This window comes from Geospiza fortis, unplaced genomic scaffold (genome assembly GCF_000277835.1).
Source record: "Geospiza fortis unplaced genomic scaffold, GeoFor_1.0 scaffold50, whole genome shotgun sequence".
Taxonomy (NCBI): Eukaryota; Metazoa; Chordata; class Aves; order Passeriformes; family Thraupidae; genus Geospiza; species Geospiza fortis.
Window position 1 is genome coordinate 835,543 of NW_005054382.1, and position 27,332 is coordinate 862,874.

A 27,332-nucleotide genomic window follows, 5' to 3' on the forward strand; every position below is an offset into this window, starting at 1 on the left:
TTCTTGGTCTTGTTGCACACAGATAATGCAAGTCTTGAATGAAGACTTTAAAAGGCCTGTCTTCTTCCTGGTGATCCTTGACTCAATACTGTTGATAGGAAAAAAATGAGGGTATTTTTTCATGATCTGTGTCTTTTTTGTGCAAAGATGACTAAGCAAGCTCTGAAGCTCAAAAAGATAAATAACATTCACATTGGATGTCACCCAGCTTAGCTAACCTAAAAGTAAGGCAACTGAAGTTCTAAGCCTACTGAAGTTTTTACACCAGCCACCTTGAAGACTAATTAAAGTACTAATTTAATGGTTAGTGTAGACTTGAGCCAAATAACTCTAGTCTCAGAATGACAACTCTTAGCATTATTTATATTATTTGTATGATTTTTTTGAGATTAAGAATGTCTTTGTACCCAAACTGTATAAAAGACCTTTGCACACACAATTGGTAGTCCATGTGAAATCCTGTTCCTATCACCTTAGTCATGAAGCAGCCTATTTCATGTTGATAATGCCAGCGATGACATCAGTCATGCCAATTACACCACATGTACGACACATTTACGCTCTGGTCCAGGAACATTAGTCCAAACAGTTTCCATGCAGATCCAGTATCCATTCTCTATTCACAAGTAGGTAATCTGAAAGTAATGTCTTTCCTTTTCTTGTTACCTCTCCCATCACAGGAGTTAGTTCTGGTTTACAAATCAATCTTAGAAAATGAGATTTTCAGTTCTGTAGACTGGCAGACTGGCATTTATCCCTCAGAAATAGGAGTGATACCACTTCCACCAGCATTTGGTAGCTGATGGTCAAAAATTTCATGTTCATTTCTACATTCAGGCCTCTTCCTCTTCCTTCCTTAAGGGTGATATGACCTCCTGAATCACTGGTCTTTCTGTAACATAACAAAGACATAAGATTGCAGATGGTCTTTACTAACTTACAGGTAATGTGCACACACCCTTGGCAAATTAAATACTAAAATGGATCAGCAAATCCCCACTTGAGAAAATGGGTTGTTGCTTGCTATTTTGCTGCTGTGACATTTTAGTATATGTGGGGTTTGATATAGGCTACTCCAATCTTTAAAAAAAAAACCTGGAAGAATGAGATAGCCAGTAGTATAGTGGATCAGTTAAAAAAATGTGTGGTTAATGTTACCTTTCAAAAAGAAAGGTGACTCTCTTTTGATTTTTCTTTTTAAAACTACACACTACTGGTAATAACAACAGCAACTGGTGCTGTTCTGGGTGTTAAGCTATGCTAATTACTTACATTTTCTTGCAGTGGTGTTGCTAGTGGTTTAAACAGTATCTGACCCCTCATTAAGCACAGGACAAAAAATTCCATTACAGTCTAGCTCCTTTTGTGGCAAAAATGAAGCTCCTTAATTAGGAGTTCTGTACTCTTGTCCAGCAGAGGTGTCTACACTGAAGTGTGTTTAACAGCGAGTGTAACAACAATAGTGGACATCTCAAAATGAGAAAGTGCTTTCCTTTGGTAACTATATCTCCATCCCTGAGAGGTGCTTCTATTTCTCAGCCTGTACTCAGGCAGGGGGAATTGAGGGCATTTGTGTTCCTTGAGGAGCAATCCTTTCTTGCTTAGCTGCACAGCCACGATACCACCATCATGCTCACTCTTAGTCTAGTGCTTATAGATGCGCTTTGGTTTGGTTTTTATTTTTCTGTTTAAAGTTGATCATAAACAGATGCATACTGGTAATGGAAAAAGCAATAAACCATGACCAAAACTGAGAACAGGAAATATACTGGTAATACACAAGATTTATGATGTGGTGATCAAAATTGTGATAAAAATATTTTTTAACAGCAAAAACAATCAAGGTTTTAAAGGTTTTAAATACAGAAAGAACAGAAGGCTGTGCTTACCGCATCATATTACTTAAAAAAAGTATTTATGGCTAATTTTGATATTGATTCTTCACTTTCTTTTCTTGTTGCAAAAAGAAAAAGAAAATAATTTAAACATACATTCTTTTTTTTTTTCAGAAAAAGATAATGAAATTACTGCTGTTTGATAGATGTACTTAAACTCATGAACATGAGGAAAAACCCAGTCAGATAAGATTTATTTTGAACAGTAGAGAATATTTGAGGAGGAACAAACTTATAAGGTGTGGATGGAAATATATCACTCATTTAATATTAGCAAAGAGCCATGAAGTTATAACAAAAGAGAAAGATAGATGGTAAGACGTGTTTTGAAATGGTGTAAAGCCAACACAAGACCATCAAAATGAATTTTTTTACTTGTCTTCATATTTACTTAGAATTTAGCCTCTAACATATCTTCTTAAAAAATAGTTTTGGCACAATTTTTCTAATGCTTGGTCAAGAAAGATCTTTTGCTGAATCAAACTGTTGTAGCTTAGCTTTGGTTCACCATTTTTTTCTTTGAAATTTGTTAATGCTGAGTTGTTTTGGGCATCTTTATGAAGCAGGGCAGCTCTCTGAATAACACTCAGCAATTCCAGAAACAGAGGGAGCTTCTTGTTTGTCTGGTTTCCAGATAGTTTTAGTGATAGAATCCATACACATCTATTTTTTCTCATCTGTTGATTCAGGATGCAAGGATTACTTTTTCTATTGTGTGTCAATTCAACTACTCACGAATATTAAAGGAATAGGAATTGTTTCCACATAGGGAGGAATGAATTTATCTTTTCTAAACCTTTGATTGTATAAAGGTAGGAGACTTTGTCAAGTCCACAGCTACTACAAATAGAATCCAAAAATATGTCTACTTCCCTGCTATATGCACATTATAGATGGAAAGACTTCTCATGTTTAAGTGACTTTGCAAAGATTCTGGAAAAATATGTGTTGAAACTTTCCAACTATTTTTATATGGCATTATTTTGTAATCTCGGTTGATAATTAACTGATATATTGTGATATTCTAAGAATACAGAATTTAAAAATATGTATTCCTACTCGATGGGCTTGACAATCCAGGAACATTGTTTTCTGGACTTTCATATAAATATATTATGCACATATATATGCAAATATATATCTATGTACATCCTATGCCTGTATTTACAGTGCTTGTGTGAGTATATAAAACCAATACTAAAATTGCATAATACAATATGTTGGCATTTTTGTCTATGTCGAGTTGTCTAGCATAGAAATATGGGTAATTTTCAGTAACATTTAACTTAAAGATTATCTAGAATCTTGAATTTGAAGAAACACATGCCTGTGTTTTAAGTAAAAATGTACAGTTTCGTATATGTGTAGGTCAGTAAAAGTATAATCAAAGTCAAAAGTCATATATATATAAAAATTATACATTAATAGATTTACTTGTTCTCTATTTTTACAATTCTATGCATATATCTTTTTTAATAGCGGAATATTTTCATATCTAAATTTACAGTTTCTCTGCAGACCCTTAACTTTACTAACTTTCTATTTAATGCAAGCTATTTTAATAAAATCCAACTGATAGGGATGCCTTTTTGCTTGTCCTAAAAGCACAAGCCAGACCCAGTTAGGAGATAAAAAGGGGTTACCTTTTTAACGATCTGTAGATCCATAGGTGCACAACTCGCTAGATGGAAAGCACCAAAGATGCACATGTAACATAGAGTGCATATAATTTTTATGTGTTTAGCAAATTAGCATAACTGACAAGAATCCCCAATTAGCGACTGAAATGATGAGGTAATTCTTCCCTGATTCTACCCTTTTCTGAATTCCTCCCCACCTTAGATAGGTACTAAACTTTATTTATAAAAATGTATCTCGGAGAGCCAGTTTCAACCTTGGCTTTCCAGAGAATCTAAATTTAGACCCCAGGGCTTAGAGCCACTGGGGAATTTATTTTGTCTTTCTGTCTAATAGAGTAGGTATAGTGCTAGCTATGAATAGAATAATTGGCTACAGAGCTACAAAAATACATGTACAGGATAAAGAGAATATATAAAAGCAAAAACACAAAAATCAATTCAGCGTCAATATAGGAAGACAGTATGGTGTAATGGTGGTATATGTTATTAAACATTTAGATAAGTGGCACCTTCCTTTACGTAACAGGTTGAGAGTAGTGCCAGTTCTGCAAGTTTAATATATAGTTAGAGCATCATATCCAACCTGGCAAAGTGTAGAGCTCATGAACTTTCATTATTATTAGATTAGATGCAGCTTCATATTATTATTATATTATTATTAGATTAGATAGTGTTTGATAGATTTTTCGGTGTACAAATTTTTTATGAAATTAAAATGATGAATGGTCACAGTGATTATTACGGAATATTATTTGATATTACTTAATTATTTAACCCAGAAATAGATGGCTGTTGCAAAACTACATGTAACTGTCTATGCTTCAGTATTTGCAAAGATCAAAAAATATGAAGTTGTTGCATGGAAGAGGATTGATGTAGGAATAAGCTGTTTTAGTACAACAATTTTCCATCCACCCTTATTTCATTACATTGAAATATAATTACTAAGGCAGACTTTAGAAAATTCTCTCTTTAGCTCGGTGTTATCTGCTTTGTCTTTTTCCTCCATTTGGTATTTCTTTTCATAGTTTAGAAGGATAACAGAAAGTATTAATACAGAATATCAAAATTAGTCTTTTATCAGGGGAGAGTGTGTGTATGTGTTTATTTTAGACACATTTTGAAGTTCTTCATGTACATTACTGTGGATAATGAACTACGATTTTACAATAGTTCTAAGTACTATGAGATTAGGGGGTTTTATCTGCCCAAGTTTCCTTGAGTAATATAAGCCAATTTTTTAAAACTTAATTTCAAAAATTTAATAGTTGGCAAGTCTTCCACATACTACTTATTTCCTCCAATTTTAGTGGAAATGATGGTGTTGAAGGTCTAATCCATTCAGGAAAAATGAAAGAATTAAACAAAATTGTGAATAGTACAGCATTATTATCTTTGTTCTCATGACCCTGATTTCCAGGGAAGCCGGACTAGTTCTCAGTCTTATGGTGAATAATTTTCATGACATCTTTTTTTGTTTTACTTTTTCTGATCTTACAATACAGTCAAATTTTGCAATGATCACAGTATAATCCTTCAAATTTTGGGCTTTACAGCTGTACATCTGTTATGTTTTACTTTGACCTTCTTTCTTAAGTAAAATGTACACTTCCTATCAAAACAACAATACTTCTATGTGTCATTAGCACTGGGGACCTCACGTAGGGTTAATAACAAACAGAAATGGTCACTAATTTGGAAAGCCTGAATAGTTCATGGCAAGGGAAACTCCTGCAGAAGGTCATGGACTGGAAAGCTGTGTTGGGTTGCTAAAGCACACTTGGGACTCAAAGCCTGATATGAGTGATAAGACTGTGCTCCCTTTCTCTCCCATCTGTATTTACCTCTCCCCAAAACCAGTCATCCAGACTCCCATCTCTGTGGGTGTCCCTTGACTGTCCCAGCAAGAAGTGTTGTCTTTTGCTGGGAGGACATTTTTGCCCTTGAGAGAAAACACCCACACCAGGAACCTGAGGCAAGGGGATTCCTGTCCTTCACAGCTTTCACATCTCATTTACAATGTTGCTTTCACAAATCTATTTTCCAGTTGTCTCAACCCAGTGAAAACTGAAGCAGGAGCAAAGAAAAAGTTAATTTTATCAGAGTGTGACTATACTGAGTTATTTTTACACCTTCTGAGAACACTTATTTAAGTAATCCTTACCCTTTTGCAGATCAAATGTTTAGTTGAAAGTACACTGTTTTTGTAGGGGGATACAATATAAGAAAATAAAGGTAGTATAGAAAGTAATCTTACCCCATTAAGGAGTTGCAGCTGAGCCAATTATTAGAGATTGGGAACAGGCCTGATTCTAACAGGCTGCAGCTGTAGCCAATAAGAAGGGTTAAATATGAGTATACAAGATTTTGAAGATCAGTACGGTAAACTGAGAAAAGCTGCAAAACTGAACCAATGCACAGAAATATATATATATTTGTACTATAATATGTTGCACCAGGAACCTGAGGCAAGGGGATTCCTGTCCTTCACAGCTTTCACATCTCATTTACAATGTTGCTTTTACAAATCTATTTTCCAGTTGTCTCAACCCAGTGAAAACTGAAGCAGGAGCAAAGAAAAAGTTAATTTTATCAGAGTGTGACTATACTGAGTTATTTTTACACCTTCTGAGAACACTTATTTAAGTAATCCTTACCCTTTTGCAGATCAAATGTTTAGTTGAAAGTACACTGTTTTTGTAGGGGGATACAATATAAGAAAATAAAGGTAGTATAGAAAGTAATCTTACCCCATTAAGGAGTTGCAGCTGAGCCAATTATTAGAGATTGGGAACAGGCCTGATTCTAACAGGCTGCAGCTGTAGCCAATAAGAAGAGTGTTATAAAAGAGTTGAGGGGAACGGGAGTCAGTTGGCTGCTGCAAGGACAAGGAAGAGTCAGTGCCTAGAGGAGCTGCCTATGAGAAACATCGAGGAGGTGTGAAACTCTAGCAATATGGAACCTTTGCAATGTAATGACAATAGAACTCTTGAAATATAATGACAACAAATGGTGACCCTGATGTGATTCAAGAAAAAGGACTAAACTATACGACTCTGTGGATTTGGGGAAACAGGACTTGACTATATAGCCCTGTGGATTTGGGGATACAGGATTTGACTATATAACCCCGTGGATTTGGGGAAAAAGACTTGAATATTAAACTATTTGTAAAATATATCAATTGCAGCTATTAGTGTTGGTTAAATATGAGTATACAAGATTTTGAAGATCAGTACGGTAAACTGAGAAAAGCTGCAAAACTGAACCAATGCACAGAAATATATATATATTTGTACTATAATATGTTGTCTGAACATTTGTATAACTGTTAAGTTCTTAATGAAATATATAATAATGTTCATTTATTTAAACATGTCCTTTTAGAAATGCTGCAACTCCGTAATTAAAAGAAAAAGCGGGAATTGTAGAGGGATACAATGTAAGAAAATAAAGGTGTATAGAAAGTAATCTTACCCCATCAAAGGAGTTGCAGCTGAGCCAATTATTAGAGATTGGGACCAGGCCTGATTTTAACGGGCCACAGCTGTAGCCAATAAGAAGAGAGTTATAGAAGAGTAGGTTTGTTGGTTGAGGGGAACTGGAGTCAGTTGGCTGCTGCAAGGACGAGTCAGTGCTTAGAGGAGCTGCCTACGAGAAACATCAAGGAGGTATGAAACTCTTGCAATATGGAACCCTTGCAATGTAGTGACAATAGAACTCTTGCAATATAATGACAACAGTTTTCACCAATAGAATGCTTAGAATATCTGGGTTAGCTATTAAACATGTAATATATGTCACAGACTCTCTTGATGATTAGCCTTGATGGTGCCAGCAGGATTGATTTTTATGATAGCTTTTTCTTTTTTAATTTTTACAGACATTACTTTCTTAGATATTTCTTATTTGTGTGGTGTGTTGGTCCTATGCAATATGTCAATTTACAAGGGTGGAAGGGCTGCATCTATAGGGTTATTTCAGTGCCTCAGACAGATGTGCTTGAAAGACTGGGCCTTTGGGTTGCTTTTGTACCTTACCGATCCCCTCCATTAAAGATGAATAATCCATTTTTAGCTGTTCCTAGTTGCCAAGATGTGATTCTTTGTAGTAGCTAGGACTGCACTTTCAAAATTTAGAAAATTCTGTGCCCCCTACTAGCAGCTGTGTTTGCACGTGCACTGTGACTTCTCCGTAAGAGCTTCCTGAAATTCTGACCACTGAAAATCTGAGAGGGTCAGAAAAAGTCAAAAGCAGTGAGTCCATAGACAGGCATATGGTTATGTAGAAATGGTTTCTCTTGATCATCTCAATTATTACTATCACACTTCCAGAATGATTGGGCTACTTATATTTTTATGTTTATGAGATGAACGAAGTTCTGTCAGTTTGACTAAAACCAAGAGTGTGTAGTGGTTTGGGGTTTTTCCATGCTCACAAACCGCATTTCTTGCGAACTGAAAATTTCCTGTCTAAATGTAGTCTCAGTCTTAGTTTTGAAACTTTGCAATTTTAGATTACTTAGAATATGTTAACCATATTAACATAAAGTAGCAGTATGATCCTGTAATTACATTTTACATCGTGAGAGAAATCAAATTCAGCACAGATGAGAAAAGTAGCTAGAGTGCATATGGCTAACTTTCTCCTTTGTTATTTATCTGTTCAATTAGTTGTGATATTCAGAATGGTCTTCTAAATTACCCCAGACGCCTTGTTCATAGCCTTTTAGTGGCCCAGAGAAGAGTAGCTGCAGAAAACAAATGCTGAAAGTTTGAAAGTCAAGGATAATTTGGTAGAATAATATACTATATAAAATTCCAGATTTACATGACACTTGAGGGTTTAAAAAAAAAGAAAATATCTGTGGGCATTGGTGACTTTTAGACAATTCCTCTATCATCTCTGCCAACTACATCTACCAAATGTAGAAATAATTTACTTATTTTTACTATGGTAATCCCCAAAGACTCAATTAAAACAGAAAGTCCTATAATATAAGGTCTTGTACAAGTACTTGAGATGTAATCCCAACTTCAAGGAATATTCATTCAGTTATCCTTAGAACAAAAAAAAACAGCAAGCATGACAGGTATGTAGACACTTTTTATGGTCACAGTAATATTCAGGCGAGCTGTTTACATCATGTAATGGCCAAGATTAAAAGAATGTTTGAAATTAATATTGGCTAGTTGATTTCATACTGCTTGATTTCATATAATTATTTTGGCTTGAAATACAATAGCCCCACCTCCCCTTGTCCTTATGTTGAAAAGCCTGGATTCTTCTGCTCTTCATCCAAGAGAAGAGGTGCCACTGCAATTTCTGGCTCTGTATGTCCTTCCTTATGTGCCAGTCTAATGAATGGCTTTTAGTGTTGAAACTGATATTAGTTAATTCTATAACAATACTCTTAATTGACTGACATCTACACACCCTAAATTTGAAAAAAAAAATAAAAAATGAGAGAATCTCTTATATCCTCTGAGAAACAGATTTTCTTCTGTCTTATAAGTGTTTCAGGTTTAATTTCTTAATGACACTTTGGGTTTGATAGCAAATTATTTTTTAAAGGTTTATTCAAAATAAAAGGAAAATAACATCATTGTACAATGAGAAGAGATCTTTAATGTCAAGTATGTATCAGCTCATTACAATAAATAGCAAAATGTGTGGCCTTTTTCATGGGATTACTTCCTAGTGTCATATTGCATTAATCATTTCTTTCACCATTGTTTACCATAGGCTCAGCAGTTGTGGGTGATAAATCATTGCTAATACCAGGACAGATGAAGATGGGAGCATCAATGTGCTCTTAGGCTGAGTGAAGGGCTGGGGGTGGGGGAGGGGGGTAGACCTCTACTTGTAGCAGGATGGCATTGTTCAAATATCTCTTGTTCAGGGGTATGCCTAAAACACTAAAACCTATAGCAATTTTTTTTTATTGTTCACTCTAATTCTACCAGTAATTCATGCACATTTTGAAGTACTTTATAGATATTAAACTTCTGTTTCTGCCTCAGAAGATAAACACTAACATGTTTGACTACAAATTAGCTGGAACATCTCTTATAGCAGATAGTACGGAAAGATTTCTTAACATACTCGGAGTATCAGAGTTGGGTAAGGCAATGGCTAATTTGAAGCAAATGAAGAAAAAAGAAGCGCTTCCCCAGTTAAAATAATCCAGGTTTTCTCTTTTCTTTTTAACTATCCACACATATACAACAAAACATAAGACTTTTCAAACTCTCCTATTTACCCCATGCAGATCATGGTGATTGAGATGTCATGCTGTCTATGAATAATAACGTCCACTGAAGCTTGTAATGTGTTTGAATGTCAGAGAAATTTCCTACATGTAGATCTGGTTGATAGTTAAAATTAACAAAAGTAAAATAGAAAACACGTTATCTTTCATTAATTACCAAAGAAATAAAAACTTCCTGTGAGGAAGTAAAAAAGAAAGAGGTGTGTTGCTGTGTTGGACCTGTCTTATAAAGGTTAATACTCCCTTGGTAAGCACCCAGAGCTTTGCTCCAAGAGCAGCTGGAACTTACATAGGTTCCCACACTTCAGTAGCCTTCCCTGCAAAATGCATCTGCGTTTTTAGAGATATCCTGACTATTCTGAAATGTGAGACTATAAACCCAAGTTTTATTTGTTAGGATACTGTAAACTTTGAAAGAGATTAAAGATGAGCAACTGTTCACAACATGTGTGTCTTGTGGTAGAAGCATTAAGCAGATTCATTAAGCTATAGCTAATGACAGCATGTGCAAAACTTATTTCTAAATTATGAGAGCAGCAGAGGGAGATTATAACTTATTCAAACTGAATTTGAGCAATATCTATCCTAATAATAAATTACTAAAGAGAAGAGAATATTCTGATCTGTGTATGAATGAAGGTTCATCTGAATAGGTATTTTAAAAATTTAAAATATTTTATTTCTTGTCCAAAGACTTGGAACGCATCCATGCAAGAAATCCCTTCAAAGGAATAATTAAAGTGACTGTTAAAATACTGCAAATGATATCTGAATGTAGTTTTTAAAAAAAGAACTTTAAAATTCTCAATCCAAAAATAGATTTTTCAATGCATTTCCCAATATAAAAAAAATGGACTATAGTCTGTAAACTATAAAAGGGAGGAAAATATATGTACAGATAAGTAGGAGAAGGATAGAAGTGAATGCTTGGTAGTGAAAGCTCCTGTGTTTTTGCAGCAGTCATGGATCTCCTGCTGACTGTGTGATCATGCCTGCTTCCTCTGAGTAGGTAGGGGGCTGCTGGGGCAGTGGGTGACTCCAGGATGGCCCCACCAGTGCTGGGGCTCTCCCATTGCACAGAGTGCTCTTCAGCTTGGCAGAGTGAGCTGCATTTGCTTTGTATGTGCTTGCTGTTGCAAGACTGGCACAGCTCATCTCATTTTAAAATAGAACTCCTGTCAACTACATTGAAAAATCTGTTGCGTGAGAGGCTCCTGCATTGAGGCCCTTCTTCAGCCCAAGGGTCAATAAGGTGCCCACTTACCAAGAGGACCCATGAGATGCCTCATGGCATCTGAGGTCATGCAAACTTTGGGTGAATTTAAGTGGCTCTTGAGTCTTTTCTTGCCTGTACCCCTTAAGTATGGCCAAACATTGTTCTTGGCCCTGCCTTTGATTACAACCTTTAACTTCAAAAATATGCTGGAGCTTATGGGGGAAAGGGCATTCTATTAGCCATACAAAAATGTTTTCACCCTCTTTTGAGCATTGCTTATGATCACTCTTGAGGAAAACCTGACCTTTCCAGTCAAATCCACCAAACAGAGCAGCACCATGAAGCCTTTTTGTGGTTTTGCCCTTTTTTTGCCTCTGCTGAACTAGCTTTCTTTTCAGACTTGGTAGACACACACTTCTGAAATTTTGATGCACTAAAATTCTTATATAGGCAGAATGCATTTAATTACTGCAATACTTTTGGGGTAAGAATACTATCAGAGGAACCTTTTTTTACCCCATTAATATCCGTGATTACTTACTTCCAGCTTTATTCATACTTTGAAATTGTTTGCCTGAACATGCAGTTAATTACTCTGAGTAAAACTACCTCTCTTTTGTTAGAAGAGGTTGGGTAAAAAGAATGGCAAGCTACTAAACATTTTTCTGAAAAAATGAAAAACACTTAAATGAATTCTGAATTTTGAGTAGTTTTAAATGGGTTCTTGCTCTGCGTAAATAATTTAGTATCCTCTCACTTGAAGGCAATGTAATTTTTCTGTCAAATAAGTCATTATTACACTTAAGGAAAAATTAAAAAAAAAACCAGCAAATAAAACCAAATTGGAGTTCTACTATAAAATCTCATAATATTTCATTTCAACGGGAAAAGCTTCAGATAAATATTAAAATAATTTTGAATAAATTAGGAATTTATTTTAGTCTAGTTTTTGCACCTATTTTGTGCAGAGTTGAGTGCTGTATAGGAGTACAAGTAAATTGTTGTGTTACAGGTAAATGATTGTCACAAGTTACAAACTCAGATGCGGGAGAGCTTATTTTGTAATGATTCTGATTATAGTTTGCGATGGAACTGTCACGTTAAGGAAGGAAACAACAGAAGTAAAGAGGGGAATGCTTGTTTGTTCATGTAGTTTGGTTTGGGGTTTTTTTTCTGTCATGTTGTAGGCATGGTAGGAACCCTGGTTCACCCTGCAGTTCCAGACTGGAGTGCCTCACTGAATGACTCCTGCTTGCAGAACAGGCTGAGTCTGCTGTCATGTGCTTTCCTTAGAGGAACTCATTTCCTTCCCGAGGAGGTCTGCAAGGTCAGGCAAATAAATATCCAATCTTGGAAGCTGTCTGTCTCCAGGCTGCTCCCTCTGAGTCACTATTTCTACAGAAAAATTCATAAGGGAAGTCTGTCATAAACCCCCAAGAAGCTAAGTGCTTCCATAATGGGAAGCTGTTTTAAACTGGGCGTGCCAGGTACAAGAGAAGCTTTGGTTTTTGAAGCTTTGGTGTTTTGTTTTCTAATACATTACATATATAATTTCAGTATTCTTGTTTAGGATTCAGAACTCATGTAATTCTTTTCTAGTGTTGTGAAGCGGTATCACTTTGGTAGTGGAATACTGTTCAGTCTTAAAAATTTGGCTCTATTACTATTTTTGCTTTATATTATGTTTATAGTATATATCAAATTCTGGCCTCAGGCAGACCACCAAAATCCCACATTGCTTCAACAAATGTTATGGGATTTTAAAATTATTATTTATTGTTTGTTTGTTTATCACTAACAATTTAGGATTTTTGTTACTTATACTCTTAGCACTGAAGGTACATTATGAGATAGCAGAACTAATTTAACAAGCCTGCTTGCACCAAAAATTGTTCTTTCTGATGATGTTGCTCTCCCTGTCTTCTGTGCATGCTGCTATCATCCCACTGGAGCAGCTCCAGTAGCTGTACAGCCTTTGGTGAACTGATTCCCTGCATTTTCTGCTGTCCATGAGCAGCCCCAGTGGTGCAGGGGAGCAGGCACAGCTGGTGTGGGAGCACTGAGGCTGGTCCTTTTCCTCCCTCTTCAGGCACCCAGCAGTCTCCAGGGACTGCACAAGTGTACTCTAGGAAGACTGCTGCCCTAAATGCTGATAGTAGATGCACAAATTAGTTGCCTTAAATATAATTCCCTGTAGCTGTAACAATTTGATGGCTGGTTCCTGTGCATCCACCAATTTCCCCTCCCTGTAGCAGTTCATCCCTGCCTCCTATGCCCCGCCTGCTCAATCCCACCCTTGCTATGCCAGCTCTCAAGAGCAAAAAAAACCCCACATCTCTGCACAAAAAGTGAATAATTTCCTAGGTGTCTACCAAGTTGAAATTAAGCAATGATGGGTCAGATTTAGTCTGGTTGCGGTACATAGTAAAGACAAGGATCTGACAGATTAGGACAGGAAGGAAAGTGATTGAATGAACTTTAAATATTATCCTAAGGAAGGAGAGGCAATTCCACCTACAGCCCTTAACAGAGTATAACAAAAGGGGATATGGCAATTTCTCTATGTCCAGCTCTGTTAAGGGTTGTTCCCTTTATCAGCACAGACTGGTTAGGATGTACAAATGTGACAGAATTTTAAGAAAGCTGAAAAAAAACTTTTTTCCTTGTGTTCTTAAATGGCCAAAAATTATTTTTACCATTAAAATTACCAGTATCAATAAAGAAATCAAAATAAACTGGAGATCCGAAAGTGGTATTAGAACTATATCTATAGAAAGACAGATTTCCTGTGGGAGTTATGCCCCTCACATGCTGTTGGGGCAAAAACTTCTAGTGTGAAGCTGTGGCTTTTAGTTAGAATAGTGGTAGGAGCACAGATTTGATCTTCGGAGGTTTTTACACTGTAGCTGTCTATTTTGCTCTATGATTAGGCATCATGTCACTTCTAACTTACTATAAATCCTCCAGAGACTTTAAAAAATGTTAAACAAATACTTCATAAAGCTGGCTTAGGTTTGAGCTTGGAAGTAGTTGTAGAAGTCATTTGGTTTCGATTTCCTTGAGAACCCATACTAGATTTCTGGTAGGGATATAATACTTTTCTGCAGAAAAGATTCATCAATGAAAAATATGGGCAAGACTGAAGATTTTTTATTTATGTATTTATTTTGATTTATACACATGACTGGAAATAGTCCTGTAATATTCTTTGAAACATAGTGAAATGGATCTGTCTGGTAATTCCCTTTTAACCACAAGCCAGCAGGAGTTCCGCAGCTGAGCTGCAACAGGTGTAGATATATCTGATTTTTAAAAACTTTTGTCAGAGCTTTGCCACTTTCTTACAGACTGCAGGATATATGGGCTTGGGATTCATGCTCACTAAAACAGGGTTATTCTAAACTAAATAAAGAGCAAATTCCAGAACACACCAGAGCTAATTTGCTATTGTTTTCACCATAAGCCATAATGAATCCTCATCAAATGAATGCAGCTGCTATGGTGCTGTATCCAAAATAATGTAATTAAATTGCTGCTTGGGGAATTTTAGAGTATAAATTTGGCAGAGACTCATTACTGGCAATTCGACAGCAAAGCATTTATAATCTTATCCAAAGAGGTGATCCTGTATTCTGTCATTCTAAGAACAGAGAGAGGAGAAACAGAACCAGGATGACAAATGGCCAGACCAAAATCTGAAACAAGAAACCACAAGAACTTAAGGCTAATCCAAGCCATGCTGGAAAGCCTGTTGGGATGGCAAGGGGAGGACAGGATGAGAAAACTTGAATATATTACATCAGAAAAATTCTTCACCACTCTGTGCAGTGACAAGGTCAACAAGGAAAGAGGGCCCACCACAGGGAGCCTACAGGAGCCACAGCTTTGCCACCACCAGGGTCAGAGGAGTCACAACCCCTGATCAGAGAAGGGCAGCTCTGCAGCCTCATGCCCAGAGCTGACTCGTCCCCCTGCCTGCTCCCTTACAAAAACACTGGAACGTTGCCCCTCCTCTTCTGTCAGGGCTGTGTGGATGCTTGACTGTAACTGCAGCCACCTCCTCCAGCTGGGGGAAAGCAGCAAGGTTGGCTTCTTGCATGATGAGTTTCCCAGAGCTGTCAGGACCTGCGCTGGCACAGGGAGATCCAACACACAACTCAAACAACTGTGAAAACTTCTGTGATGAACACACCATTGTCCTTGCTAAGGCTGTTCAAGATCAAACAAACTGCCAATAAAGTGCTGAGAGTTGTGATGAAGTGACTGCCATGATCATTTTTGTGATTACAAAACTAAAACTGGGGTCACCCAGTCTCATAAAAAAGCAGGTTATGTTTCTAATTTGTTTTAAAAGTGAACTCAAATTAAATTCTAATTTCACAAGAGAGAAATTTGCATTTTGGCCATATCCGAGCCTTTTAAAATTTATGCTTAATAAACCTTAGTATGCCCATTCTAATCAAGCCTATATAAAATATTGCAGCTTAGAGCATACTTTAGTTTAACAACAATGTTTGTGTTCCTTTATAGGCTAAGAAAATCTCATGGGGTTGTGTTTCCAATATGAATATTCACTATTATGGCTTCATAATTGGATATCCATCAATATTTAACATTATATGTCCCTACACTTCAGCTCAGGGACAGCCGATCAGATGAAGCAGAGTCCTTCTTTTTCTTTTTTTTTTATTTGAGGGGGGGAAGTGGTGTTTTCTTTTTTCTTTTTTATTTCTTAATGCATAGCAGTCACTGGCAAATTTGCAGAAGCAACAGCTGCCAGCAGAACTAATTGAAAAAGGGGCTTGGGGAAAGGGACAAACAGAAATTTCATTGTTTTGATGAAAACCAAAATAAATAATTTGCTAAAGATAGAAAGAAAATGTTGAGATTAAAGATCGACATGTTCAATGGTAAAGTTCCCAGAATAACTTAACAACTTTGATGTGGAAAGAACATTAAAAATACTAAGAGGAAATAGTTCAAAGTTAGGTGGGAATTCCTATTATATGTATATACTTGGAGAAAGACTGTATTGTGGGACTTGAAGAAAAAATGGTTCTTCTGTATCCTTCTTTTGCTCAGTATTGACCAATGAACAACCTTTTGTATGGAAACAGAAAATAGTTATCAGAGGTAACTTACGTTCCACCTCTGGTGAGTGTTCCAGAAACATAAATCTACTCTAGCAACACACTGATGTCTCCTGAGTTTGAACTGCCACAAAGGGAAGTTCAAGAGAAATAGGCAGGGTGGGATTTGTAGATTCGTCATGGATTTCATGAGTTTCTTTTGTTTATGTAGCTTTGGAAACCCAAAGCTCTATCAGATCTAGAAAAACAAATATTCATGTCTTCTTAGAGGTTTGTCAAATGACACAGTGTTGGCAGTCTTAGTGAGAGGCTGAAATAATTTGTTGCCAAATTTTCTCAGCTCACAATAAGCTTTACAGTTATCCTGGATTTCATATGCAATGCCATCATTGCTGGAGACAATTAAATGCCTCTATCCTGTGCCATACCCCCAAAAATGCTGTTGCAGTTGCTTAACAACTTCACTGTGATTTTTTTCAAATTACTTCTTGATGACTTCAGCTTTGGCCTCTTTGGTCAGATTATTTGGCGGCTGTAAAGCTCTGAAAAGTCACTGAGAAAATGCTGGCATAATCTTCAACTTAATGGAAAGATCAGACTGGCCTTATCCTGCAATTTAGTAAACAGAGTTGGGTAACATTTTAGTGACTGCAAATTCATCACAAATGGAGTTTTGATCCTAAAGCTGTTTCCACTTTTTAGTAGAATGGCAGAATTTGTTTGAGGTAAGGAAAAAGTAGCCTGGACGTAAACTCTAATCATGTTACCCCTCTTTTGTCCACTAACTCGGGGATTATGGAATTTGGTTTTTAATCTCATCATGAGGGCCTTGGAAACAGCACCTCCCTCTACAAAAGGACAATGTCTCTGAGGAGGAAGTTGGAGGAAATTTGGATTGAGCTGTTCTTGTTTCTGGCCCCATGTCTTGGGCCCAGCCAGGCAGAGGTAGTGGGCTCTGTAGTTCTCAGCCTGCTGTCTGAGCTGCTTCGGCCCAAAAATCCCTGCAGCACACAGCCTTGCCGCTCACACTGCTGCTGGCACAGCTTTAACATCATTGCCCATCTTTGCCCTCCTGGCTTGGTTGTCCACAGAGCCTGGATATTCATTCTCTCCCAGAGAAATGGGAACCCCGGGTCAAGGTTGTTCGTTTCCCAGTCTAGAGCAGGGACCAAAGAAACAGCCACGTTTTGTCTCCAGTATTTCAGATTGGCTGCTGACCCAGAAAATCAGTTACAGTCACAGCCTTACGTAGTGCAGAATCAGGTAATATCCAGTATGACAAAGACTGTGTCTGGCCCATGTGGAGCTTAGACACCTGCAGAAGCTGCTTTCTCTGTACTGCCTTCTTTAGCATTTTATAGCCCCTTACAGTCTCCAAATGCATCTCATTTTCTGTGCAGGTTTATTTAAAAAAGAGATGTAGTGAGTTAAGAAAATACTTTTTTTTTCCTTTTTGGCACAGTAGTTCTACAGACTGGTCTTAGATGAAGTTCAACTAATTTATATAGTAACAATAGTGAGCTGATATTTCCTCTGATACTGAGATTTGGCAGAGAGGACCAGAAGGAAGTGTTTCAATCCAATATATAAGACAACAGTAAAAGGAAAAAAAAGATATTTCCTCTTTATTATGTGAGGAGAATAATATATTGCAAATAATTTCCACCCATTAAAATGCTCTTTTGTTCTCGCAGCCCGGTTTGGGATTTGTGGTCAGTCCAGTTTTGATCACTGTAATATCTCTGCAACATTCCCTCCTTGTTTCCTCATATCCATAGCTTACTTTTGCTTGTGTTCCATCTGATCCCAGCTGTTGACATTCAAAGATCATTAATCAGGACACTTATTGCTAAAGAGCAATGGTCAAAGTTTGGCCTATTCCGGCCCAGCTGCTGTGGCTGGATTTTTGTGGTCCCCAAATCCAGTCATTTCTGGATAACTCTGTCTCTAATCAACTGACCGACTGTAATTTAGTCACAATGCTATTGGGCCAAGTTCCTTAAACAGAGCTATTTAAATCATTTTTGTGTAATTTTGCAAATCCTAAGGTTAAATCTCAGGTTTAGAAGCTTCCCACAGAGTTTGCAGAAAATAACTTTGTGCTGTTCTTTCAGCGTTTTTAGCGTTTGCTTGAGTTATCACTCTGATCTTTGGATTCTAGATTTTGGCACTACAAATTAATAGTAACTGGAGAAAGAAGAAGGAAATATTTCATTGTTATTTTTTGCATACCACCAGCAACACAGCAATGTTATATAAGTTCATGTAAGGCAGGTTTTCTTTACAGAAGTACATGGCTGCTTTTGGCTGGTTTGTACTACAGACATTAGGAAACTCTATTAGCAACTCATCCCTGTGAGCATTATTTCAGCCTCAGAGCTCTGAAGGGCTTCTGTTGTTTGTGAACCACACACTAAAGAAGGTCTGAATTGCTCAAAGGCCTCTCCACTGGAAGTGAGCCATGGAGCCTGATGTGTCTCTGATTCGGACACCGCAGGGCAGCATGCAGTTAAGCACCAGAAGGGACCAGAGAGATGCTGCCAAGTCCTGTGGAACACATTACCAGGTCCCTCAACATAGTAGAGGAGAGGGAGATTTTTGGATGCTAAGGTTTTCAGAAGAATCAAGAAATGGCAGTAAGTACTGTCATGCCTTGGGAAAAGGCTGATTCCCAACCACTGATTTTTGATAGCTTTAGAACATGCCAAATGCCAAGGGTTCTTCTCTGTGTTTTCACTTTCATTGTAGCTAAAATGAAGAAGCATAGAGGTCTGAACACCATACCATAGAGTAAAGCCCTGGGAATTAAAATTACCCAAATAATAAGCAGTATGAAAAAAGTTGTGTTTCCGATTAGTTCAAGCTTTTGGTTGATTTATCTTCATTTAAACTAACTGCTATCATAATAAACATCTCCTTCTGAGAAGCAATGGAGTTTAAATTCTACAATGACTTCTGTCTAAAATGTTGTTTTCCGGGTTTTTTTCTTACTGAAGTAGAAATTTGCAGTAGCAAAATTTTGATCTAGAAATAAAGAATAAAGTTAGAATGGGCAATTTAAAATTCTGTATTCCATAGTTATAGTGTGTGAGTCAGAGGTCAATCCCCAATGAGGGATCTTCTGTTGTAAGTTAACACTTTTCGTGAGATACTGATACTCTAATAGACAGTGGATGGGACTTACCCCTTTCTGCAAAACAACACCTTACTAGTGTAAGTGGAACTTCTTACTGATGAGCAAGCTACAGTTTTAGTTTTTACTCAGCTTTTCATCTGGATTTATCTTGCATACTAATAATGCGCTTTTTCTGGGTCAACTCTGCATCAGATCATAAGAACATTTTCTATTAGCCTTGTCCATTGTGCTCAAGTGGATTTCATGGGTGAGCAGGGCTCAAGGAACCTGCTGTGGTTCTCTGATTCTGGCTAACTGAATTTCATCAGTATTCATGATTATGATGTCTTTTTCACATTCTAGCCCTGACAAATTTGTAATAAAAAGCTCCTATATACTCAGGTTTTCTGGGGTTTTAGAGGTGAGTCCTCTCCTGGATTGTGCAAATTTTTAAGGCCAGAATTTCCAGATGGTAACTCTAATGGCTCATGTGCTTTAATGTAGACACTAGCTATATTGTGTCTCTTATAACTCAGTGACCAGATATAATAAGTCATTCTAGAAATTCAAATTTCTACTAAAATAGTGTTTCATTAATTGGAAAATCTGACTGTTTATGAATTTGGCTGCTCTTCATCTGGAACGCTAAATATCTTTGGGATTTCCAACAATCACTACCCAGGCATGTGCATGCTGCTCTTCACCTGTGCATGGGAATTCTGATGCTGTCAGGACATCCTAGTCCTCCTGAATACAAACTATATTATATATTCAGTTTTGACTATATAATAAGCCTTCAGAAAGTGCCTGGCAAGGGCCACACAGTGCCCACATGGCCTTTGCAGCCCCAGAAATTATATATACCTTCAAATTTTCAGATTTATTGAATATACAGCCACTGTTCAGAGCTTTTACATCAGGAAATTTTGTGTAGCAACAACTCTTCTACATAACCCAAGCTCCTGGCCCCCCAGATTGTCCATATTGCAATAGACAGAGGTGGAAAGAAAACCACCACCAACTTTGTAACTGCAATGAGGATTTTCCATAGTAAAAGTGGTCCACTTTACTGCTTAACACTGTGTGGTTCCTTTGCTAGAAAAACTAGCCCTGTTGAGGAAATAGTTCTAGTGAATATTTAAAGCTTATATATGACCTTTATTTCATTCTTTATTTCTCCATTTCATTCTTTTTATTTTATTCAGAAACTAGTAGCCTACCAAGCTATTGTAAAAATAGTTGGGAAATGCATCCTGTCTTCCTGCTTATGTTTCCAATTTATGCAACACTATTTCAATAGGAATTTGAATTTCTGGAATGACTTATTATATCTGGTCACTGAGTTATAAGAGACACCATATAGTTACTGTCTACTTTAAAGAACAAGGACTGATGTCTCTTTAAAACTATTTTTTTTTTCCTTCTGAAACTGTATGCTTTCCTCCTGAGTTAAGATAAAAAAGCTCAAGTACTTTAGGTTTTACAGTATATATTTATGCATTTCTTTTGAGCATCCTAATGCATTTTTTACTTTCAAATTTCATGTGAAAAGACAGTAATCGCTATGTTTCAGAAATTCCTGGTTCTAATACAGATGCTTAATAATAAGATATAATAAGTTATAATAATAAGATGCTTCTGAGGCAGATATTTGGTGGGCATATTAGTTATTTATTGACCTTTTATCTGGAAAACATCAGGTTTCATTGTCCTGCTGTTGATGTCTCTAACTTGCGTATAATTTTTCTGAAGGGCTATTTATTTTTAAGACATATAAAATAATTAGTGAAAAGTCTTGTTTTACTGTAATTTAAAAGTATTTCAGGACTTATATTTTGCTCAGTTAGTTTGTAAAAAATATAAAAGAGAGAAAGATAGGAAAGAATGAAAACCAGACTACAAAATATGGAAGAAAAGGTAAATAAAAGCTGTATAAAGGCCCCAGTCTTGTTCATGGAAACTGTGCTGTTCACTTAAATGGGAGCAGGAACTTGCCCTTTAGCAGAATGCCCTTTTGCTTATAAGATATGGAACTGTCATTATGTAAAGTGGTTTTGTGTCTTTGCCATATTTTTTTTGTGTCATTCAAGAGCTAAAGACCCCCAGGCTAGAATTAATGTCTAATAGAAGTTTTGTAAACCTTTTACTTTCAGTGACAATCTGAGTCTGTCCTGCTGTCCAAAAAAAAGGTCTTTAGTGAAGTTACACATGAGCTGTTCGTGTCTGAGAACTTGGCGGAGGATGAAAACTGGAGTCTCAGTTCGGTGTCTGATGTACAGTAGGTGATTTCACAAAGCACCTTTGCAGTTTGACAGCTTTGTTTGCAAGAGACACCAGGATTCAATGAGCCTATAGTGAATTGCTTAACATTACCCCACAGAGACCTGCCTCTGTAGGTCAAATCTAAAGTCAGTTCACTGGCAGTACCATGCTTCCTGTGCTGTTTTAGCCCCAAGAGTACGGCAGGAGACATCTACCTCAGCTCAGTACACCTTTCAGTCTGTGACGTATCTCTGGGTGTAAAATGTGTTTACATCTCGGAAATCCACTGAAGAACTCAGGGAATATAGACGTGTCATTGAGTGAGAAACTTTCAAATTACTTTCGTTAACCTAAAAAAAAATTATCCAAAATCACCAAATTAAATCTTACTGTAAATGCTGTGGGTTATGTTTAGGGAATCAGAACTAATACCACCCTTGATTTTTCTACTCTGGCTATAACCTCTTAAAATACAATTCAGTTTTTATCATCAGTTTTTAGTGGAGATTGCAGTATCTGTACCCGATGCTTTTGGGGTTGGTGGATGAGCTGCAGAAATGGAATGAAGGCTGCACAATGTTGGGGACACTGGGAACGAATTAGGCAGCTGGTTCCAGGCACAGTCTGCAGGGACCCACAGCCCATGGTCAAACAGGCAAGAGCTCCCCTACCAGCACACAGAGAGAGGAGGGCAGTAATGAAGAAGAATGGAAGTTTGGACAGGCAAGGACCTGCAGGAGGATGACACTTCCCCTGAAGGCTGAGGTGCCATCACAGAACCACTTCACTGCTCTGGAGAGTGAAGATGAAAGACTGGTCAGATCAGGATTGCTGCTGGAACCGAGTAAGGCAGCTCCATCTGCTCCCTGTGTAACAACCTGTGCAGCTGAGAAAGGGGAACTGGTGAGAGCAGTGGGTGACTCTTCTACCAGGTATACATGGAGGCACCCATGTGCTCAAGAGAGAAGTGCTGCTTAGCAGGATTTGTGTCATGGGTGTCACTGACAGACTGACAACCCTTGTACAGCCCGCTGACCTGCTGCTGGTGTTCTACACTGGTACCAGCCAGGACCAGCTGGAGTGGGCCCAGAGGGGATCACAAAAATGGTCAGAGGGCTGGAGCACCTCAGCTATGCAGACAGGCTGAGAGAACTGGGGCTGCTCAGCCTGGAGAAGAGAAAGCTCTGGGTAGACCTTACAGCAGCCTTCCAGTACCTAATGCGACCTACAGGAAAGCTGGAGAGGGACTTTTACCAGTGTGTCTAGTGATAGGGCAAAGGGAAATGGCTTTAAACTAAGAGTAGGTTTAGCTTAGATATTAGGAAAAAGTTATTTTACATGAGGTTGCTGAGACACTGGAAGTTGTTGCCCACAGAAATCGTGGATGCTGCATTGCTGGAAGTATTCAAAGCCAGGTTAGACAGGACTTTGAGCAGCATGGTCTAGTGGAAGATGTTCCTGCCCATGGCAGGGAGGATGGAACAAGGTCCCTTCAAACCACTCTCTGATTCTGTGACCGTCATTCTGTAATGTGGAAGATCTCTGCTTTGAGACTCTTAAAGACAGATGTTTAGTTGCAGTGTTTATTTGATAAGTTCATAATTAATTTACATATAACTTTATACTGCACTTTTACAGTGTGAAAGCTATCAGGATTAAAAGGTTGAAAAAAAAGGTTATGTGTTCAAAAAATAAACTTCTTTCATAAATGCATTGGATAATTTATGGTATTTATCTGTTTGTTGCCCTAGGCTAGGGATAATGGGGAACTGTTTTTTCATCACTTATGGATAACTTGACCCTTCAATATGCTTAGGTTCCACGAGGTGAGATAACTGTGATGGGACCCTGACCTGGAAGAGATCACTGCAGTTCAATGCATGTTGCTTGCAAATAAAAGTTATCCTGTGTTTTGTGGTACCGTTTAGAATGGAACTGAGCATGTTATGTCAAAGCTTTTAAGGAAGAGGCACAAATAGTTAAAAACAATATAGTTTATCAGCCGCATGTAATGCAAATATATGGTAAATAGTGATCTGTTTCTCTGTCCAGCTGTACTACTTGCAGGAGTAAGGATCACACATATGAGGATTTATGGGATAGAGTTCAGGACTACCATTTCAAAGCGCTAAATAAAGTGTTAAACAGTAATATTTTCCAGGAATGTCTCCATCCAGCACTTTTTACCACAGTACAAGAAACAACAAACTGAAAGCATGCCTTTCTCTTTGGCATATTTTCCTCCAGATAACAAACCTACTTATGCACGTTAGGAAGAAAAGAACATACTCTTTTAAGAAGAGGGCTGCATTAAGGAGGACAAATTTATGTGAAAAATGAAGAAGACAAGAGTCTATTTTTTCATCATTTAAATGTCTTGGTATATTAATTTTAAATTTAAAAAATAGTGAGTTTTAATAATTGCCTGGACCAGGATCCCTTTACGGTATTACAGGTAGCACTTTTGTGTCTTGTAAGTCATCCTTGCAAAGTAGGAGTGTAGCGTGTCTCAAATTTATAAACAACCTGAAAAACAGAGATGGAGCCTGTTACTTCTAGCTGGGACTATTTATTCCTGTAAGTCACCATCAAAACTTGCAGCAGCGATCACAGAGATGACACGGGATTTGTACTGCTTCCTGGATTGGACCTGAAAATCAACTCTTTCACTCACTGGGTTAGCATTACTCTTGGAGAATTTTGGAGAGTGAAAATTACTTTAAACATTATGACAGCTACAGCCTTTCTTGACTTTTTCTGAGCTTTTTAAGCTAGATTATCTATCTAAACTTTTGAATTAAGGTGCTAGCAGAACTTAGGCAGCATGAGAGAAGAGCTTTGTTGGAACTTGAAAGAAAACCACAGAGTGAAGCGAAAGCAACGTGACACTGCAGAATGACCACAAATGTTCTTTCATGACTTCTATTGTGCTCTCTCCTTGAAGCACTTCAAAACCAAATCTACTCCCACAGTTTTTTGACCTTACCCTTAGTTTAAAGCAAGAACAGAAAGCATTGTGTTTGTGTCATCCACTGTGGTTGCCAAATCTTGAGATGGAACCCAGGGTTTTTTCTTCTGTCAAGTAGAAATATTGTGCTGATATCCAGCTAGTACACAATGCTGCCTCAAGTAAATGAAAAAAAATTTCTGGGTTCCTGTCTAGGTTTCGGACTTTGATCACCTGTTTTATTCCAAAGGGTTCAGTGTTTATTTCAAACAGAGAAGCTGGACAAATGCTTTATTTTTAATTATGTTAGATAGAAATATCTTAGAAGTTTGACAAAGCATTATGCCTTACTAGAACAAAAAGAGCAACCTGAAACTTTATAAATGATGAATGCTGCAGTGCAACTCCCAGTAGAAAATCTCAAGATAGGGCACAGGCAGATCAGATTAGGTTTATCTTTGATCAAGAGCCAAAAACATCAGGAGACAATGATAGTAATTTTGTATTCTTTTATTTTCGTAAAGAACACGAGATAAGCATTGGAAACAGTTATTATTTATATTATATTAGGAATTCATTATTAAATTACTTTATTTAAAACAAAGCTAAGACTGAGTGAAATAAAATTGGATGATGTTCTGCCATTCTTACTCTTAATATTCAGTTAATTATCTTTTATTATTTCATTTTTCAGCCTAAGAAAAACCAAAACCCAACACCTTAAAAACAAAAAAAAAAAAGCCCAAAACCTTTAAGTGAAATATATTCTGATGTCTGGGCACAGGTCCACTTTTAATGCTGCAATTCACTTCAACAGTTTTTTTTTTATTATTTCAGACCCAGCAACTGAGTCTCCTGTCACTTAAACACAGTATTAGGTCACAAAGTTTCAATTTCCATTCCAGTGTAACTTCCAAATACAGACAACTTGTGGTTTTTTAGCGGATTTATTTTTTCTTAATTAATGTATTCCAATCTGTGCTGCTAAGAAAAGAGTCCAAAGGTGAATCTTACCTATCTTTACAGAAGTGTTATTACAGACATGTGTAGATATCAAGGTGATAGGATCCTGTGTGGGACTGGAAGCAGGGACAACTAGAAATTTGAGCATGAACTTTCTATTGCAGGTTTTTTTGTATGCTGGGAGTTGCAATTTTTTTTCTTCCAGGTATGGTCCATTTTTAATAACATTTCTGCGGAAAGACAAGTTTCTTGAGAGAAAAAGGGGATCCAGATTAACCTTTGTATTCTTCAATAATGATTAGGGAGAACTCTTTTGTTGGAAGTTCAGAAGTTCACAACCGTTTCTGTCAGTGAACACATACATATATATATATATATATATATATATATATATATAATGGGGCATTTTGTGAAGGACTGGGGAACTGCATGCTCCTGTTACAGGTGCATTCTGAACTGACATTGAAGGAAACTTGTTCCAATCAGTAATATGGAATACCAAAGTTCAAGTATATGTTTTGTACACTAGGTGCTCAATCTATAACTATTTGTAGCCACTGAAATCACAGGTGGAACATGGATCTCTCACACTACTATATTCATACATGATAAAAAAGTTGCACTGCAATTCAGGAAAGGAAGCATAGCTCCTTGTACATGTGCAAAAGAGTCATCCTGGGGCCAATAGAAAATGTAAAAGCTAAAGCCTACTTTTTGCTTACCCTATGAAGTTTCTGACCATTGTGTTCAGTTAATTCAATTACCTTTCTACCATCATTCTTATGAAGCCCTACAATGTTCATTCATTTTTTGCTGGAATACATTCAGCCAGCTGTGGTTTCTCTCATACTCATTTCCCTCCCTGTGCTCCCACACTTTCTTTTGTTCTTTAAACCACATGGGCTTCCTTCCTCAGCAATGACAACTGTTTCCTTGCCCCATCTGTCTACTACTCTTTAAAACTTCCCCTCAAAGAATGTGCATCTAAGAAACTAATTTTTAAAATTTTTGACACTATGACCTTTACTGACATTTGGGAGGCTTGACATCTCTCCCTGAGAGTCACATCTCAGCATCCCATACACTTAGGCTGTGCTTCTCATCAGCATGCTTGGCTTCAGCTTATTGCAGTTGAGATCAGTCAGGAGCAAGGTCTAAGGCAAAAGAGCTGGGGAGAAACAAACACAGCTTGGAACAAAAATAAAAATTACTGCAATCTGCAGTAAAACAGGCAGCCACATGGGCAGAACAATCTGCATTCGTGGAATCACAAGAGGGCTTGAGTTTGAAAGGACCTAACCCTCTGATCCCCACCATGGGCAGGGATGCCTCCCAATCAGATCAGGTTGCTCAGTACCCCATCCAGCCTGGCCTTGAACACTTGAAAGGATGGGACATCCATAGAATGAGACATTCCCAGAAGTTTTTTCATTTTGTCAAGATATTTCTGACTTGACACTGGCAAGTGTCTGTGTATGTGTCTGTATAGATGTATAGACATACACAGATGGATATATTATTATATATTTGTGTATGAATATATATGTGTCTATCTAAAACAATATTTTCAGACAGACTGACTTTTTTTTGTATCTTTAGCCTTTCATTTTCTCATGCAGGGGCTCACATGCTCAAGTTCTTGCTTGTCTATATGCTGATCATTCCCCATATAGGCTCCTACACTTGCCTCCTCATGAATTTGGTTCTCAGCTCATTTTGTTCCTCATTGTCCAAGGTACTACTGTCAAAATTGCCTATCCCAGGCATTGACTCAGCCATGTTACTATGCCATCACTTTAGAATCTTTCTGTTTTGATGTTCCCTGAGTTTCATCTTCCCAGGATTCCTTTGAACAGCCTATATGGTGATAGTTCGCTGCTGCTTCTCCCTTGATCTTGTCATTGTCTCAGTGCTGCCATTTTCCAAATAAATA

General features: G+C 37.4%; 1 protein-coding gene and 1 long non-coding RNA gene across 6 annotated transcripts in view; both read left to right on the forward strand.

Annotated features, from left to right (window-relative positions):
- The window catches only part of MID1 (midline 1), a 257,614-nt gene that overhangs the window by 144,616 nt on the left and 85,666 nt on the right, over window positions 1-27,332 (forward strand). The window lies entirely within an intron of this gene.
- Window positions 10,603-27,332, forward strand: part of LOC115948358 — a 20,828-nt gene continuing 4,098 nt past the window's right edge. The window contains exon 1 of the long non-coding RNA XR_004082174.1: window positions 10,603-11,105. This is a non-coding gene — a long non-coding RNA (uncharacterized LOC115948358). The remainder of the gene's footprint in view (window positions 11,106-27,332) is intronic.